Below are 20341 nucleotides of genomic sequence, written 5' to 3'. Positions count from 1 at the left end.
CATGACATTCCATATTTGTCAAAACTCACAGAACTATACAACACAAAAAGTGAACCCTGATGTAAACTATGGACTTGTGTCAATAATAATGTATAAATGTTTATTAATCAATTGTAACAAGTGCACTATACTAATGCAAGATGTTAAATAATAGAAGAAACTGAGTACAGAAGGTATATGGGGACTCTTGGTGTGTTTAGTATAATTTTTCTGTATATCTAAAATTGCTCTTAAAAATAAAGTCCATTAAAAACAATAGAAAGAGTAACAAATCAACACAGAAATATTATAGTTAATACAGTGGTAAAGTTTAAGGATATGAAAATAACTATATGATATGGGGGCTAAGCTAAGCATTGGAGAGTCAACGTATGGATAACTGGTATTTCTAAAAAGAAAACATGATAAAAGGAACTAAAATATATGTTAAAGTGTGGAATATATATATATATATCATACATTTTCAGATTTTACGGTGACTCATATAGGAAAAACACTCAACAAAAATTGTCGAAAAGATCCCATTTGTAACATTAATAAAAAGATAGCACATCTAAGAATATATTTACCAGGGAATAAAGAAGGTATGTATGTGAATAAAACTTTAAAATGCTTCTGAGCAACACTAAAGGGAACTTACATATGTGGAGAAGCATACTTTGCTCTTGAAGACTGAACAAGAAAAGTATAAAATTCTCTCTAAATTAAATTATAACTTTGATACAATCTGAATAAAATTATCAAAACTTTTCTTTTGAAACTTGACAAACTTATTCTAACATTTGAGAAAAGATAAACATGCATAACATTTTGGAAATATACTGGAGGAAAAAAAAGATATGCAAGGATGAGTAATGCAAACTGACATTAAAATATTCTGTAAAATTACAGTCATTTTAAAAGTAAACACTGATACATGAATATGTAAATGATTCCATTGAGAAGACTTCAGTTATTAATATGAATTGGGATTTAATAAATGACAGAGGTGGCAATGTACTCATTGGAGGAAAGATGAATTATGCAATAAGTGATATTGAAGCAACTGGTAGGGAGATAACTTTAAGTCCTGGGAAAATATTTGGAACTTTTATCATAAAAAATGTTTTATTTCCTTAATAAATGAGTAACTAAAATTAATAAGGCATAACTTGACACCACATCAGAAAATAGGCAAGGAATCTAACAAAGATTTCTCAGGACTAAAAATGTATAGAGGCCATTTAAATAAATAAGTTGTCCACTTATAATCAGAGGAAAAAAAAACTACAATGAAACTAACTAAATACTGTTAGATTTGCAAACGTCAAAATGTTTGATGACACTGTGTTGATTAACTTGTGGAAAAACAGGAGCTCTCATACATTGCTGACTAGAACTATATTTATTGAAAGAAGGCAAATTTCTATAATGTGTTTATTTTGTGCTCCATTTGTAGTAGTTAAAAACAGAATATTTACACAGTTAAACTTGCACATTCATAAAATATCTTTTAAAGGCCACACGGGGAGGTCGTTGGATTGATAGAATCAAGTTACCTATGGGGGGAAAGAAAAAGGTTGGTCTCAGATTTGGTAAAAACTCAGATGCCAGAATATAACATTGATATGTCTATAGAGTTAAAATGTGAAGAGTCAATAATTCCATATATATGATTGTAAGAAATTTTGAAAGTCAAGTAAAGGGAAGCGATTGTTGGCCTTTTAACCAGTTTATGCTAACAGGAATCAGAACATTCAAATTAGTCTAAAGTGGATATTATATATTAAAAACCAAAAAAACCAAACCCATTTCCTTCAGGTCGATTCCAACTCATAGTGACTCTGTAGGACAGAGTAGAACTGTACCATAGGGTTTCCAAGGCTGTAATCTTTAGGGTGTGAAGCAGCAGTGGCATCACTAGAGTTGGTTTCACCCAGGGCAGTAACTCATATCATAACCCTCTCATGCTAATTACCACAATATTTTAGCTAAAACATCAGAAAATTTGACAAAATCAGCAACTATGAAAAAACCACCAGCAACAAAAACAACAGTGCATGCTTGTAGCATATGCAGTCAAAACCATGTGATTTGATGTGCCATTGTAATTGGATAATAATGACAGCTCCGACTAGAGTGCATTAGAAGGTTCAAAAAGTAAGTTAACATAGAGTTTTAGCCTTGTAGATATATTGACACAAGTAAGCTGGGCTAATGAAAAATTTTTGTTATAACTAACTACAGGGATATTTTTATAAAAAATAATAAATTTCTGCCAAAACACTGCACAAAAATTTTATAGCCAGTCTTTTTGGTGTTACCCCCTCTGACAGTGTCACCCATTGGGATCCACACACCCCCTTCTGAACACCCCAGGAGATGCCAATGGGAAACTGACTGCCACATCTTTCTCCTGCAGAGCAAACTGTTGGGTTTGAACCACTCACTTCTCAGTTAGTGGTCCAACGCTTAACCACTACACGACCAGGGCACCTTCTAAAGTGGGCATTAAAACCAAACCAAAAAAACCAAACCCATTGTCTTCGAGTTGATTCCAATTCAGAGCAACCCTGTAGAACAGAGTAGAGCTGCCCCATAGGGTTTCCAAGGGGCACCTGGTAGATTCAAATTGCCGACCTTTTGGTTAGCAGCCATAGCTCTTAAAAACTACACCACCGGGGTTTCCAAAAAATGGGCATTACCCATATTTAAATAGCCTGTTAACTATATTTAAGCATAACATTTTGATCATATAGATGGGGCAACAAAAAACATAGATTTATCTATAGATCATTTGGGTAAAGCATTTTTCTTTAAAATATGTGTTATCTTTAAGTATAACTTATACGTAGCAATAGCAATGCACAAATATAACTGAATCCTCATTGACTTCACTGCTCTGTAATAATGAAACTAAAAAGCAAAATTACCAATCCAGTATAGTGAAAATGTATACATGGATAGTCATTATCCCTGTAAAAATCCAAAGTAATTAAGGAATACAACACAGTTCCACCGTATTTTCAGTGCTTGGTTTAGTCTGCTAGGCCTTGAAAGGTTTTGTTTTGTTTTTAATAAATTATGCTTTAGAAGAGTGTGTTAGCTTTCCAAGCAAGAAGTTTAAGCCTGACCCATTTTTAGCCTAAATGCATTGACTTGGTGAAGATTGGAAACGAAAAATCAAAGCAAAATTAATGGACTGGGGTCGTAAAAAATTACCAAAAGGCTTTAATTTGGAAGAAATGAAACTTGGTCAGTTAGCTCATGAATCATGCTGTTGTTATCCAAATGTGAAAAGCTCATAGTAGCAATTGTAACATCATTAGTGGTTCTCTTGGCCTTTGTTTTTCATCTTTTGTATTCTTACTGCTCATTAAGATCTAGTTTGTATTCATTGCTGTATTTTGGTGTATAGATACATAATTGTTCAGAAAGAGACATGTGCTCAAAGTGCCCATAATTCATGTCTTTTGCTAAACAGTCAAGACCAAATCTTTTAATGATATTATTTCATTTTATAGTAAACAACACAGAACTATCTTCTTTTACTCTAATAACTTTGCTATGGCTTATTTTTTTTATCTCAATTTTTTTTGATAATGTAATATAAGACCATTATAAAATAGTTTTGATGTTTCTTATCATGCCTATTGGCAGAGATCTGTAATAGTAAATTGAATATGTTACTGTCATTAGGTGTCCTTGAGGTGGTTCCAACTCATAGTGACCCTATGTACAACAGAATGAAACAGCGCACGGTCCTGAGTTGTCATCACAGTTGTTGCTATATTTGCACCTATCGTTGCAGCCACTGTGTCAGCCCAACTCATTGAGGGTCTTCCTCTTTTTCGCTGGCCCTCTTCTTTACCATGCATGATGTCCTTCTCCAGGGACTGGTTCCTGCTGATAACATGTCTAAAGTGCGTGAGATGAAATCTTGCCATCCTTGCCTCTAAGGAACATTCTGACTGTACTTTTTCCAAGACAGATTTGATTGTTCTTCTGGTGGTCCATGAAATATTCGGTATTCTTTGCCAACATCCCAATTCAAAGGCATCAGTTCTTCTTCGGTCTTCTATTTCATTGTCCAACTTTTGCATGCCTATGAGGCGATTGAAAACACCGTGACTTGGGTCAGACAAACCTTAGTCCTCAAGGTGACTTCTTTGGTATTTAATACTTTAAAGAGGTGATGTCATTATGTAAAAGATGACAACATTGAAACAAAAAAGAGGGACTAAAAACTGTAGTCATAGATCTTTCATATGGAGAGGGAGTCAAGGCAATATACAGAAATAAAAGATTAGTTTAAACTTAGAAAAATAGGGGTAAATATTAAGGTAACCACAATGGAGACTAACAATCCTACACATCAAAATAAGAAAGAAAAACATAAAAACTCAGCAAATACAAAATCAACAACAATGAAAAAGAGGAAAAGAAAATATGTAAAGAAAAACAACTCAACACAGAAAATTAAGTGGAAAAAAGAAACTATCAAAACCATGAAAAAAGGGCATCAAAATGACAGCACTAAATTCATACCTATCAATAAACATTCTGAATGTAAATGGACTAGGTGCACCAGTAAAGAGACAGAGAGTGGCATAATAAATTAAAAAACAAGATCCGTCTATATGCTTCCTACAAGAGACACACTTTAGACTTAAAGACACTAACAAACTAAAACTCAAAGGATGGAAAAAAAATATATCAAGCAAACAACAATTAAAAAAGAGCAGGAGTGGCAATATTAATTTCTGACAAAATAGACTTTAAAGTAAAATCCACCACAAAGGATAAGGAAGGACACTATATAATGATTAAAAAGTCAGTATACCAGGAAGATATAACCATAATAAGTATTTACCCACCCAATGACAGGGCTCCACAATATATATTAAAAAAAACTAACAGCATTAAAGAGACAGTTCCACAACAATAATAGGAAACTTCCAACACACTACTTTCAGTGAAGGATAGAACATCCAGAAAGAAGCTCAACAAAGACATGGAAGATTGAAATGCCACAATCAAGCAACCTAACCTCATAGGCAAATACAGAGCATTCCGCCCAACAGCAGCCAAGTATACTTTCTTTTCCAACACACATGGAACATTCCGCAGAATAGACTACATATTAGGCCATAAAGCAAGCCTTAACAGAATCCAAAACATCGAAATGTTACAAAGCATCTTTTCTGACCATAAATGAGCCATAAAAGTAGAAATCAACAGAAAAAGCAAGGAAAAAAATTCAAACACTTGGAAGCTGAACAATGCCTTGCTCAAAAACTGCTGGGTTACAGAAGAAATTAAGGATGAAAGAAATTCATAGGATCCAATGAGAATGAAAGCATTTCCTATCAGATTCTTTGGAACACAGCAAAAGCAGTGCTCAGAGGTCAATTTATAGCAATAAATGCACACATCCAAAAAGAAGAAAGAGCCACAATCAAAGAATTATCCCTACAACTTGAACAAACAGAGAGCAGCAAAAGAAGCCCTTGGGCACCGGAAGAAAGCAAATAATAAAAATTAGAGCAAAATTAAGTGAAACAGAGAACAGAAAAACAATCAAAAGAGTTAACAAGACCAAAACCTGGTTCTTTGAAAAGATCAACAAAATTGATAAACCACTGGCCAAACTGACAAAAGAAAAACAGGAGAGGGTGCAATAACCTGGATAAGAAATGAAATGGGCAATATCACAACAGAGCTAACTGAAATTAAAAGAATCATAACAGAATACTATGAAAAATTGTACTCTAACAAATTTGAAAACCTAGAGGAAATGGACAAATTTCTGGAAACACACTACCTACCTAAACTAATACAAACAGAAAAGGAACAACCAGATAAACCTATAACAAAAGAAGGTAATCAAAAAACTACCAACAAAAAAAAAGCCCTGGTCTGGACAGCTTCACTGCAGAGTTCTACCAAACTTTCAGAGAAGAGTTAACACCACCACTACTAAAGGTATTTCAGAGCATAGAAAAGGATGGAATACTCCCAAACTCAACAAAATTCTAGCCGATAGAATTCAACAACATTTCAAAAAAAATAATTCACCGTGACCTTGTGGGATTCATACCAGGTATGCAAGGATGGTTCATCATCAGGAAAACAATCAATGTGATCAATCACATAAATAAGAGAAAAGAACCACATAATCTCATCAATTGTTGCAGAAAACACATTTGACAAAGTCCAACACCCATTCGTGATAAAAAAAAAAAACTCTCAGCAAAATAGGAATAGAAGGGAAATTCCTCAACATAATAAAGGGCATTTATACAAAGCCAACGGCCAACATCATCCTAAATGAAGAGAGCCTGAAAGCATTCCCCTTGAGAATAGGAACCAGACAAGGATGCCCTTTATCACCACTGTTATTCAAAATTGTGCTGGAGGTCCTAGCCAGAGCATTTAGGCTCCAGAAAGAAATAAAGGGCATCTAAATTGGTAAGGAAGAACTAAAACTATCTCTGTTTGCAGATAATATGATTTTATACACAGAAAACCCTAAAGAATCCTCAAGAAAACTACTGGAACTAGTAGAAGAGTTCAACAAAGTGTTGGGATACAAGATAAACATACAAAAATCAGTTGGATTCCTCTACACCAAAAAAGAGAATGTCAAAGAGGAAATCACCAAATCACTATCATTTACAGTAGCCCCCAAGAAGATAAAACACTTAGGAATAAATCTAACCAGAGACATAAAAGACCTATACAAAGAAAACTACAAGACAGTATGCAAGAAACCAAAAGAGACTTACATAAGTGGAAAAACATACCTGGCTCATGAATAGGAAGATTCAACATTGTGAAAATGTCTATTCTACCCAAAGTGATCTGTAGATACAATGCTATCCTGATCAAAATTCCAATGGCATTTTTTAATGAGATGGACAAAAAAATCATGCACTTCATATGGAAAGGGAAGAGGCACTGGATAAGTAAAGCATTACTGAAGAAGTAGAACAAAGTGGGAGTCCTCACACTACCTGATTTTACAACCTATTATACCACCAAGGTAATCAAAACAGCCTGGTACTGGTACAACAACAGATGCATAGACCAAAGGAATGGAATTGAGAATCCAGATGTAAATTCATCCACCTGTGAGCAGCTGATATTTGGCAAAGGTCCAAAGTTCATTAAATGGGGGAAAAGACAGTCTGTTTAACAAATGGTGCTGGCATAACTGGATATCCACGTGTAAAAAAATGAAACAAGACCCATACCTCACACCGTGCACAAATACCACCTCAAAATTGATCAAAGACCTAAATATAAAATCTGAAATGGTAAAGATCACAGAATAAAAAATAGAGGCAAGGCTAGGAGCCCTAATACATGGCATAAACAGTATGCAAAACGTTACTAACAGTGCACAAACACCAGAAGAGAAACTAGATAACCAGGAACTCCTAAAAATCAAACACTTATGCTCATCCAAAGACTTCATCAAAAGAGTGAAAGTACAACCTACAGTTTGGGAAAAAATTTTTGGCTATGACAAATCTAATCAGCATCTAATTGCTAAAATCTGCAAGTTACTATAAAACCTCAACAACAAAAAAGTCAAATAACTCAGTTAAAAAATGGGCAAAGGATGTGAACAGGCACTTTACCAAAGAAGACATTCATACAGCTACCAGAGACAGGAGGAAATGCTCACCATCATTAGCCATTAGAGAAATGCAAATCAAAACTACAATGAGATACCATCTCACCCCAACAAGGCTGCCATTAATCCAAAAAACACAAAATAATAAATGTTGGAGAGGTTGTAGAGAGTCTGTAACACTCATACACTGCTGATGGGAATGTACAATGATATAACCACTTTGGAAATTGATTTGGTGCTTTCTTAAAAAGCTAGAGAACTACCATACAATCCAGTAATCTCACTCCTTGGAATATATCCTAGAGATATAAGAGTCTTTATGCAAATAGATATATGCACACCTATGTTCATTGTAGCACTGTTCACAATAGCAAAAAAGATGGAAACAACCAAGGTGCCCATCAGCAGATGAATGGATAATCAGCAGATGAATGGATAATCAAATAATGGCATATCACATAATGGAATACTGGCAACGATAAAGAACAAAGATGAATCCGTGAAACATCTCATAACATGGAAGAATCTGAAAGGCATTATGCTGAGTGCCATTAGTCAGTTGCAAAAGGACCAATATTGTATAAGACCACTATTATATGAACTCAAGAAAAGGTTTAAACACAGAAGAAAACATTCTTTGATGGTTACAATGGTGGGGAGGGAGGGAGAGGGATGTTCAGTAACTAGATGGTAGACAAGAATCATTTTAGGTGAAGGGAAGGTCAACATACAATACATGGGAAGTCAGCATAACTGGACCAAACCAAAAGCTACGAAGTTTCCTGAATACAACCAAACACTTCCAGGGACAGAGTACCAGGGGCAGGAGTCTGGGGCCTGTGGTTTCAGGGGACATCTAGGTCAATTGGCATGACAAAGTGTATTAAAATGTTCTGCATCCCACTTTGGTGAGTGGTGTCTGGGGTCTTAAAATCAAGCAAGCAGCTATCTAAGATGCATCAATTGGTTTCAACCCACCTGGAGAAAAGGAAAAAGAAGAACACTAAAGACAAAAGGAAAATATGAGCCCAAGAGACAGGGCCACAAGAACGAGAGACTTGATCAGCCTGAGACTGGAAGCGCTAGATGGTGCCCGGCTACCACAAGGACTGCGCTGGTGGAGAACACAACAGAGAATCCCTGATGGAGCAGGACAAAAGTAGGATGCATAACTCAAATTCTAGTAAAAAGAGTGACTGAGACTGGAGAGACCCCAGAGGAGTCTCTCTTAGCCCAAAACTAAAACCATTCCTTAGGCCAACTCTTCAGACAAAGATTAAACTGGACTATAAGACATAAAATGATGTTGGTGAGGAGTGTGCTGCTTAGCTCATTAGGCACATGAGACTATATGGGCAGTTCCTGTCTGGAGGAGAGATGAGAAGGCAGAGGGGCACAGAAGCTGGTTGAATAAAAAAAAAAAAAAAAAAGGTTGAATGGACACAGGAAATACAGGGTGGAAAGGAGGAGTGTGCTGTCACATTATAGGGAGAGCAGCTAGGATCACATAACAATATGTGTATAAGTTTTTGTATGAGAAACTGACTTGAATTGTAAACTTTCACATAAAGGCACAATAAAAAAATAAAAAAGAAGGTTGGAAACTGAAAAAAAAAAAAGTTGGCTTCCTGTGTTTCTTAAGGTCATTATGAGAAATAGATACCAAGATGGTTTTTTTATTAGCTGAAATTGTGAGAGGGAGATGTGGATAGAGCTGGAAATCTGGGGGAGCTTTCAGACATTGATGCCAGCCTGACCTTGACTGAAGAAAAAAAGAAGAGACTACAATGGCATAAACTGCTGTGCAATCTGACAAAGGTTTGTTTAAGTCATAATGGAGTCCTCAAGTCACAATTGGAAGAGAGAGTACCATGTCTCCTAGAAATGCCTCTTTATTATCCCTGCCCTGTTCAGTCTGTCTGGGAGCAGCCCATGGGATGTGATGCCTTCATTACAAACTGCAGTGCAGCAGCTGGGATTCATGGCCAATTACGATTCCTTGAGGAAACCCTGGTGGCGTAGTGGTTAAATGCTATGGCTGCTAAGCAAAGGGACAGCAGTTCAAGTCTGCCAGACGCTTCTTGGAAACTGTATGGGGCAATACTACTCTGTCCTATAGGGCTGCAATGAATTGGAATCCACTCGACGGCACTGAGTTTTGGTTTGGTTTGGTTAGTTGGAGGTCTGCAAGGCACATTTTTGTGGCCGCCATACCTCATTGCCACCAAAATGTGGAGGTATGGACTCAATGTGGAAAGATCTCTCTTGAATCTCTTCACTAGCATTACCCATAACATCCTCTGTCTTTATCTATATGCTCACTTTTCATATTTTCAAAGTGAGTAAAATGATTCAAGAATCATGGAATAGAGTTTTTCTGTTTCCTTGGAGAATCTATATATGATTATTTGGTCTTAACATTTCATATGAATTTTATCAGGATGTCTCCGCTTGACACTTTGATTTTGAAATATGGCGGTATATCTATTCCTGAATCTCCTAAAAAATGTAGAACCAAAGATTGGTTTTTGTTTTTGCTTTTTTTAATATTGAATCTGTTAATAAAATAATTGCTATTAAAATAGTTGTATTTATATAGGAGCATCAGGTGCTTAGAGAAGATATTATGGCATTTGATGTATCTGTTAATTAAATTATATTAATTATGACTCACGGGGCATTACACAAATTTCTGTTTATTTTATATCCGTAGAATATTACATCAATTGGAATTATAAAGGCAGAGATAGTACTAGAAGAGTAGGCTTAGATTTTTATCTATCCATTTCTTCTTCAAATGTGAATAATTTGTAATAAGCCTTTTCTCATTGCCTTTCCTGCTCTCACCTATGAAATGTATTGATTTATACAGTTTTACAATGCAAATATATTCTATTCTGAAACTAGTAGATGAGAAAGCAAATAAAAATAACTTATTTTAAATGTTAAGAGGCTAATGCTTAACACATGAGCTTTTTGTAATCTAAACTGAAATAAATTATTGGGTGACAGACTATTTTGCAAAATATTCCAATTTTGTTAATTTTCTAAAGCTAGCCAAGGTTAGAGGAAATTGACAGAAAAAAAAAATCAAAGAATGTATTATTTTTGAACTCTGTCATCTTAATATCTAGGAAGACTTAATACCTCATTACAAAGTTATTGATTTGGGTGCACAGAGCACAGAAATTGTATATTACTTGTCCAAGGTAATGGCATGTTTTGAAATGAATCTGTAGTTAGGCTAAGCAGGTTTATTTGAGTACATAGAACATGAAACAACTTCCTAAATTACTGAATGATTTCTAATAATTACAAAGTAGAAAACATGACATTTTTTCAGCATTAAACATTACATATTGCTTGAAGTCAAATTTAATAGAGTGTTACTGGATTATTTCTACATTCTCTTCTAAAAATAGTTTCTGATCTAATAAATCAGCATAACTTGGTACCTGATCAGAATAACTGACAGCTCAGGGACTCATCTGGTTGAATTTCTTTATTTCTTGGGACAATTCTGTAAGCATGCTTTTAAAAACAGACTTACGAGTCAAATCTATATTGGCAGAGCTCAATTTCAAGGTGGTTCCAAAAAATTAAATAAAAAATCTTCTCTATAAAGTGAAACATGAGTAACAGAAAAACCCAGGTGTAAAAAGAAGCAAAAAAAAAGAAAACAACTTAAATTTTTCATTTGGATGGGGAGATAATCTCAGAAATGGAAAATGAAGACAAAAAATGGATTTCTGTTTCTGAATAGGATGGAGTAGTTTGCTGTAGGCCAAGCTTATACCAAGATCAAGTAGGGAAACGCTATAAAAAAATAATTTAAATTGCATATTTAAAGGCATCAGAAAACTGCTGAGGCAATAAGAACTACAAGGTCACCACTGGGAGAATGGAGGAAAGTCAAGGTGACTTTCTACCTTTGCTGATTCTAGATACAGGGCATTAGTCAGTACAGGCTTTGCCTAGACAGAGAGCAACTTCTGGAGGAGAGAGATACCGGTAGAACTTTGGGAAACATAGAGTGATGTTGGAGATATGAAGGGGCAAGATCTCAGTGAGAAAGAATTGTGGAGAACTAAACCTGACGCACAGCTCATTTCCCCTGAAATTCTTTGCCCATTTCTTAAACTGCTCAATGCAGGAGGCTAAAAGCTATGCAGACAGTTTTGAATAGGTGAGCAGAGTTTTCTGCTGGCTTCTTGCCTATTGTCAGAATTGTCAGAGGGAGGATGCCTGATGAACAGTTAAAATTACGGAAGTTTCAATCATAGGAATGAATGTGAACCAGATGTACCAGAACCTTATGAAAATTACGACACAACCTCTACTCATTTGAGTCCCTGATTGGATTGTGGTCATCAGGCACTACTTTATCTGACTGGCAAAGGACAGAGTGAATAATTCCTAGAGCAGTATAAAAGTACAGTATTTTAAAAAATACGTAATGTCCAGAATTCAATTAAAAAATGATTAGACTCGCCAACATCCAAAAGGAAAAAAAAAAAAAAAGAAGAGATACACAGTTGAAGTTAGTTTAAAAAACAAACAAAAAACTTTAAAGTAACTATCATTAATAGGTTAAAGGAAACAGAAAGAATGGCATTATAAATGAAGATAAGGAAAATTTCAGTCAAACAAAACACTTAAAAGAGATCTAAATGATGCTTCTAGAACTGAACATTGTAATATCTAAAAAGAGCTTAATAGATGGCTTTAACATTAGATTAGACACAAGCAAAAAAGAGGATTAGTGAATTAAGAATGTATATCAATAGGACATACCCAGATTGTACCACAGGAGAAAAATGAAAAATACTAAAAAGGCATAAAATGCAAGCAAAGTAAAATGGAAAGGTATAATATGTATATAGAGTTCAAGTTCCAGAAAGAGTGAGGAGAGAAATAACTGAGAAGCAATAATTGAAAAAAGTGATACTCTTAAAAATTGACAAAATACTTCAAGATACAGGATTAAGAATCTCTGTGAACCCCAAGTAGGTTAAATACAGAGTGAAGCACATGTAGTCACATCATCCATTGCCCGTCTGTCAGTTTGTCATATGGTGGTGGCTTGCACATTGCTGTGATCTTGGAAGCTGTGCCACCAGTGTTTCTAATTCCAGCAAAGTCACCCATGGTAGACAGTTTTCAGTGGAGCTCCCAGACTAAGTAAGACAGACTAGGAAGGAGTTCCTAGCAGTCTACTTCTGAAAGAACTGGCCAGTGAAAACGTTATGAATAGCAACAGAACATTGTCTGCTGTAGTGCTGGAAAATAAGCTCCTCAGGTTGGAAGGCACTTAAAATAAGAATGTGGAAGAGCTGCTTCCTCCAAGTAGGGTCCACCTTAATGACTTGGGTGGAGTAAAGCTTCCCCAACCTTCATCTGCTGAGGTGGCCCAACTCAAAATGAGATGAAACAGCTGGAAACATCCATTAATAATTGGAACGTGGAATGTAGGAAGTATGAATCTAGGAAAATCGGAAGTTTTTAAAAATAAAATGGATCTCATAAAGATCAATACCGTAAGAATTAGTGGGCTGGTTTTAGCCATTCTGAATCTGACAGTCATATGGTCTGGTATGCCAGAATGACAAATTGAAGAGGAATGATGTCACATTCATCGTCAAAAAAAATTTAAAGATCTATCCTGAAATACAATGCTCTCAGTGATAACGTAATATCCATACATCTACAAGGAAGACCAGTTAATACAACTATTATGTACCAACCACTAAGGTGGCAAAAGTTGCAGAAACTGAAGATTTTTACCAATGTCTGTAGTCTGAAATTGATCAAACATTCAAAGATACACTAATAATTAATGGTGATTGGAATGAGAAAGTTGGAAACAAAGAAGAAGAATTGGCAGTTGGAAAATATGGCCTTAGTGATAGAAATGATGCCAGATATTGCATGATGGAATTTTGCAAGACCAGGAACTTCTTCATTGCAAATACCTTTTTTCAATAACATAAATGGTGACTATACTTATACATATGGATCTCACTGGATAGAAAACACAGGAATCTAGTTGACTACCTCTGTGGAAAGAGACAATGGAGAAATTCAATATCATCAATCAGAACAAGGCCAGGGGCTGACTGTGGAACAGATCATCAATTGCTTATATGCAAGTTCAAGTTGAAGCTGAAGAAAGTTAGAACAAGCCCATAAGAGGCAAAGTACGACCTTGAGTATATCCTACCTGAATTTAGAGACCATCTCAAGAATAGATTTGATGCATTGAACACTAGTGACCAAAGACTAGACCAGTTATAGAATGACATCAAAGACATCATATAAAAAAATCAAAAGGTCATTAAAAAGGTGAGAAAGAAAGAAAAGACCAAAATGGGTGTCAGAAGAGACTCTGAAAATTGCTCTTGAACCTGAGTAGCTAAAGTGAATTGAAGAAATAATGACATAAAAGAGCTGAACAGAAGACTTCAAAGGGTGGATCGAGAAGAAAAACAAAGTATCATAATGAAATGTGTAAAGATCTGGAGTTAGAAAACCAAAAGGGAAGAACACGCTTGGAATTTATCAAGTTGAAAGAACTGAAGAAAAAATTCAAGCCCGGAGTTGCAATATTGAAGGATTCAATGGGAAAATATTGAAAAAGGCAGGAAGCATCAAAAGAAGATGGAAGGAATACATAGACTCACTGTACCAAAAAGAATTGGTCAATGTTCAACCATTTCAGGAGGTGGTGTATAATTAAGAGCTGATGGCACCGAAAAAAGATGTCCAAGCTACACTGAAGGGAATGGCAAAAAACAAAGATCCAAGAATTGACGGAGTACAAATTGAGATGTTTCAACAAATGAAATCATAGCTGGAGGTGCTCACTCGTGTGTGTTAAGAAATTTGAAAAACAGCTTCCTAGGCAACTGACTGAAAGAGATCCAAATTTGTGCCCATTCCAAAGAACAGCGATCCCACAGAATGCAGATATTATCGAACAATGTCATTAATACTACAAGCAAGTGAAATTTTGCTGAAGATCATTCAAAAGTAGTTCCAGCAGTACATTGACAGGGAACTCCTGGAAGTTCAAGCTGGTTTCAGAAGAGAATGTGGAATGGGGAATATCATTGCTGATGTCAGATGGATCTTGGCTGAAAGCAGAGAATACCAGAAAGATGTTTATCTGGGTTTTATTGACTATGCTAAGCCATACAACTATGTGAATCATGACCAGTTAGGTATAATATTGCAAAGAATGAGATTTCCAGAACACCTAATTGTGCACATGTGGAACATATACACAGACCAAGAAACAGTTGTTTGAACAGAACAGGGGTCACTGCATGGTTTAAAGTCAGGAAGGGTGTGTGTCCAGATTGTATCCTTTCACCATACTTATTCAATATGTATGCTGAACAAATAATCTAAGAAACTGGACTCTGTGAAGAAGAACAAGGCATCAGGATTGAAAGAAGATTCATTAACGCTTGTGATATGCAGATGACACAACCTTACTTGCTGAGAGTGAAGATGACTTGAAGCACTTACTGATGAAAAACAAAGACTACAGCCTTCAGTATGGATTGAACCTTAACATGAAGAAAACAAAAATCCTTACAACTGGACCACTAGTAACATTATGATAAACAAAGAAAATATTGAAATTTTCAAGGATTTCATTTTACTTGAATCTATAATCTATGGAAGCAGCAGTCAAGAAATTGGACGACGCATTACATTGGGAAAATCTGCTGCAAAAGACCTCTTTAAAGTGTTCAAAAGCAAAGATGTCATTTTGAGGACTAAAGTGCACCTGACCTAAGCCATGATATTTTTAGTCAACTCATATGCATGTGAAAGCTGGACGATGAATAAGAAAGGCTGAAGAAGCGTTGATGCCTTTGAATTATGGTGTTGGCAAAGAATATTGAATATACCGTGGATTTCCAGAAGAAGGAACAAATTTGTTTTGGAAGAAGTATAACCAGAATGAAGCAAGGACTGTGAGACTTTGTCTCATGTACTTTGGAAATATTATTAGGAAGGGTCAGTCCCTTGAGACGGACAACATGCTTGGTAAAGTTGAGGGTCACTGAAAAAGCAGAAGAGCCTCAAGGATGGATTGAGATGAATTGAAATGGATTGACACAATAGCTGCACCACTGGGCTTAAGGAGCAATGATTGAGAGGATGGTGCACAACGAGGCAGTGTTTCATTCTTTGTAAGTAGATGCCCTATGAGTCGAACCAACTAGACGGCACCTAACAATAAAAACAGCAACATGAATCTAGGAAAATTGGCAGTCGTTAAAAATGAAATGGAATGCTTAAAGATCAATTTAATAGGCATTAGTTAGCTGAAATGGACTGGTATTGGCCATTTTGAATCAGACAATCATATGGTCTACCAGGAATGACAACTTGAAGAGGAATGGTGTGACATTCATCATCCAAAAGAACATTTCAGGATCTATCCTGAAGTACAACACTGTCAGTGAGAGGATAACACCCATATGCCTACAAGGAAGACCAGTTAATACCAGTATTATTCAAATTTATGCACCAACCACTAAGGTCAAAGATGAAGAAACTGAAGATTTTTACAAACTTCTGCAGTCTGAAATTGATCAAACATGCAATCAAGATGCATTGATGATTACTGATGATTGGAATGTAAAAGTTCGTAACAAAAAAGAAGGATCAGTAGTAGAAAAATATATCATTGGTGATAGAAACAACACCAAAGATCACATGGTAGAATTTTGCAAGACTGACAGATTCTTCATATCAAATTCTTTTTTTTCAACAACATAACAACGTAAACCACAACTATACACTGGACCTCACCAGATGGAATACTATGTCTGTATGAAGAGACGATGAAGGAACCCAACATCATCAGTCAGAAAAAGGCCAGGAGCCAACTCAGAATAGACCGTCAATTGATCATACACAAATTCAAGCTAAAGATGGAGAAAATTGGAGCATATCCATGAGAGCCAAAATATGACTTTTAGATTATCCAACCTGAATTTAGAGACCATTTCAAGAATAGATTTGATGCATTGAACACTGATGATTGAAGATCAAATGAATTGAGAATGACATCAGTGACATCATACGTGAAGAAATCGAAAGGTCATTAAAAAGACAGGAAAGAAAGAAAAGACCAAAATGGATGTCAGAAGACGCTGAAACTTGCCTGCTCTTGAATATAGAGTAGCTAAAGGCAACAGAAGAAATGATGAAGTAAAAGAGCTGAACAAAGGGCAACTCAAGAAGACAAAGTAAAGGCCAGACTTACTGGTCTGACAGAGACTAGAGGAACCCCCAAAACTATGGCAGCTGGACACTCTGCCAACCCAGAACTGAAACCATTCCTGAAACTCACTTTTCAGACAAAGGTTAAACAGGGCTATAAAACAAAAATAACACATGTGAGGAATGTGCTTCTTAGTTCAATCAAATATACAATGCCAAATGGCTAGTTTCTGTCCAAAAGCAAGACAAAAAGGCAGTAAGGGACAGGAACTGGAGCAATGGATACAAGAAACCAAGGTTGGGGGGGGGGACGTGATGTCACGTTGTGGGGATTGCAACCATTGTCAAAAACAACATGTATAAATTTTGAATGAGAAATTAACTTGAGCTTTAAATTTTTGCCAAAAGCACACATACACATACACAAAGTATTACAGCAAAATGTGCAAAGACCTGGAGTTAGAAAAACAAAAGGGAAGAACATGCATGGCATTTCTCAGGCTGAAAGAACTGAAGAAAAAATTCAAACCTCAAATTTCAATATTAAAGGATTTTAGGGGCAAAATATTGAGCTACACAGGAATCATCAAAAGAAGATGGAAAGTATACACAGAGTCATTGTACTAAAAAGAGTTGGTCAGCTTTCAATATTTCAGGAGGTAGCGTATGATCAAGAACTGGTGGTATTAAAGGAAGAAGTCTAAGCTGCACTGAAGGCTTTGGAGAAAAACAAGGCTTCGGGAATTGACAGAATGCCAATTGAGATGTTTCTACAAATGAGTGCAACCCTGAAAGTGCTCACTCATCTATGCCAAGAAATTTGGAAGACAGCTACGTGGCTAACCCACTGAAAGAGATCCATATGTGTGCCCATTCCAAAGAGAGGTGGTCCAACAGAATGTGGAAACTATCTAACAATATCATTAGCATTGCACCCAAGTAAAATTTTGCTGAAGATAATTTAAAAACAGTAGCAGCAGTACATAAACAGGGAACTTCCAGAAATTCAAGCAGGATTCAGAAGAGGATGTGGAACCGGGGATGTCATTGCTGATATCAGATGGATCTTGGCTGAAAGCAGAGAATACAAGAAAGATGTTTACCTGGGTTTTATTGACTATGCAAATACATTAGACTGTGTGGATCATAATAAATTATGGATAACATTGGGAAGAATGGGAATTCCAGAACCCTTATCTGTGCTCATGATGAACCTGTACATAGGCCAAGAAGCAGTTTTTCGAACAGGACAAAGGAATACTGTGTGGTTTAAAATTAGGAAAAGTGTGTGTCAGGATTGTATTCTTTCACCATACTTATTCAATCTGTATGCTGAGCAAATAATTTGAGAAGTTGGACTATATGAAGAAGAATGTAGCATCAGGATTGGAGGAAGACTCATCAACAACCTGCCGTTTGCAGATGATACAACCTTACTTGCTGAAAGTGAAGAGGACTTGAAGCACTTACTGATGAAGATCAAAGACTACAGCCTTCAGTATAGATTTTGAATCTCAGTGTAAAGAAAACATCCTCACGACTAGACCAATAAGCAACATCATGATAAAATAGAGGGTCAGTGAAAAACAGGAAGACCTTCAGTGAGATCAGTTGGCACAGTGGCTGCATCAGTGTGCTCAAATATAGCTGTGATTTTGAGGATTGCTCAGGACTGGTCAGTGTTTCATTCCATTATAGTTTAGATTGCTATGTGCTGGAATCGACTTGATGGCACGTATCAAAAATAGCAACAGTCACATCATGATTAAACTGCTGAAAAGCAAAGACATAGAGAAAATCTTAAAAAAAAGAGTAGCCAGTGGGGCAAACACATTACCTGGAAACAAACAAACAAAAACAACAAATTTCTCACAATAAACAGAGAAAATTAGGAGACCATGGACATACAGCAAGAAAATGGTTATCAATCAATGTTTCTCTACCAGCAAAAGTATTCTTAAAGATAAAGATGTAGTAAATACGTTTTCAGACAAACAAGCAAAGAAATCCCAGAAGTTACTGCCAGAAAACCTGTGGTAAAAATAATAATAAAAAAGCAGGAATCCTTTAGGCAGAATGAAAATGATCCCAAGATATGTTAGTATAGGTAGGAATGATCAGCAAAGAAGAAAGTCATATAGAAGAGTATTGACTAGCAAGGCAATAAAAATAACAGTAATAATGCCTTATGTTTTTGTAAGTACATATATAGTTAAAATTCATAAAAACTAATAGGAGAGTGTAAACAGAATTAAAGTGTTCCATGTCACTAGCATTATAGTGGAAATGCTACAAATAAGAATTTGTATTAGATTGTAATGATTCAAGAATGTATAGTACAATGTACAACAGCCATAAAAGAATAAAAAGAGAAGTTACAATAACAAGCTGATAGAGGGAAAATGAAATAGTAAAGATGACAACAATAACAACAACAAAAAGAACAGACTATTCCAAAGTAAGAAAGGAGAGAATGAGACTATAAAGCTGGTTGGTCAAATAGAAAACATAATAACATGCTAGATAAGAAGCCAAATATATCTGTAATTACATTTAATCTGAATGAATTCAATATTTCAAGTAAAGAATAAAGATGGTTAGGTTGGATTAAAAAAAAAAAAAGACTCAACTAGATGCTGTTTCCAAGAGAGGCATATTAATATAAGAGTGTAGAAAAAAAAAAAGAGGTTGAAATTCAAAGGATGGAATAAAGATATAATGTGCAAACACAAAGCAGAAGAAAACTAATGGGGCTATATTAGTACCACACAATTATTTTAAGGCAGTGGCATTACTAGAGATAAAAAGTGACATTTATAATAATGAACGGACAAATCAATGGGAAAATATAATTCAACTTTATATTAAGTTCCCATTTTGGAAACTTCAAGACCTAGTAATAACCTGCAGCCAAAACAAATCAGTAAGGATATAGAAAATTTGAACAACATAATTTACAAACCTTACCTAGTTGTCATAAAGTGAATCCTACATTCAGCATTGTGAAAATTTAAAAAATTTCAGGTTTACCTGGGACATATTCCAGAATAGTAGAAAAAAAAAAAAAAAAGTACTTGTCAAATAAAAATTTACCACCTTTCCAAGGAAGTGTTTCACGTTCAAACTATCTGGTACCCTAACAGAATTCCAACTTGAGCTAGGAAAATGAGCAAAATCCCATAGCACTTTTCTATCATATGAAGTAACGTTGTTCATGCAATTAAAGAAGACTACAAACTTAATGACAAATGTCTCATGGGCTGTTATTTTTGTCAGTGAAGATCAATATTATTGCCTTTATTTTAAAAAATGCTATCTGCGCAGGTGGAAGTTACAAAAAATATGTTTTCTTTTTAACTTCAAAAGTTTACTTCCAAATCTTTATATCACTGACTGCTTCTTTCAGTTGTGCATGTATAATTTATATTACTACAAACAGAAATTTTTCTTATGTTGACACTAGGATTAATGTGCGTA

The sequence above is a fragment of the Loxodonta africana genome, chromosome 2 (genome assembly GCF_030014295.1).
Source record: "Loxodonta africana isolate mLoxAfr1 chromosome 2, mLoxAfr1.hap2, whole genome shotgun sequence".
Classification (NCBI taxonomy): domain Eukaryota; kingdom Metazoa; phylum Chordata; class Mammalia; order Proboscidea; family Elephantidae; genus Loxodonta; species Loxodonta africana.
This window is presented reverse-complemented; position numbering follows the sequence as displayed.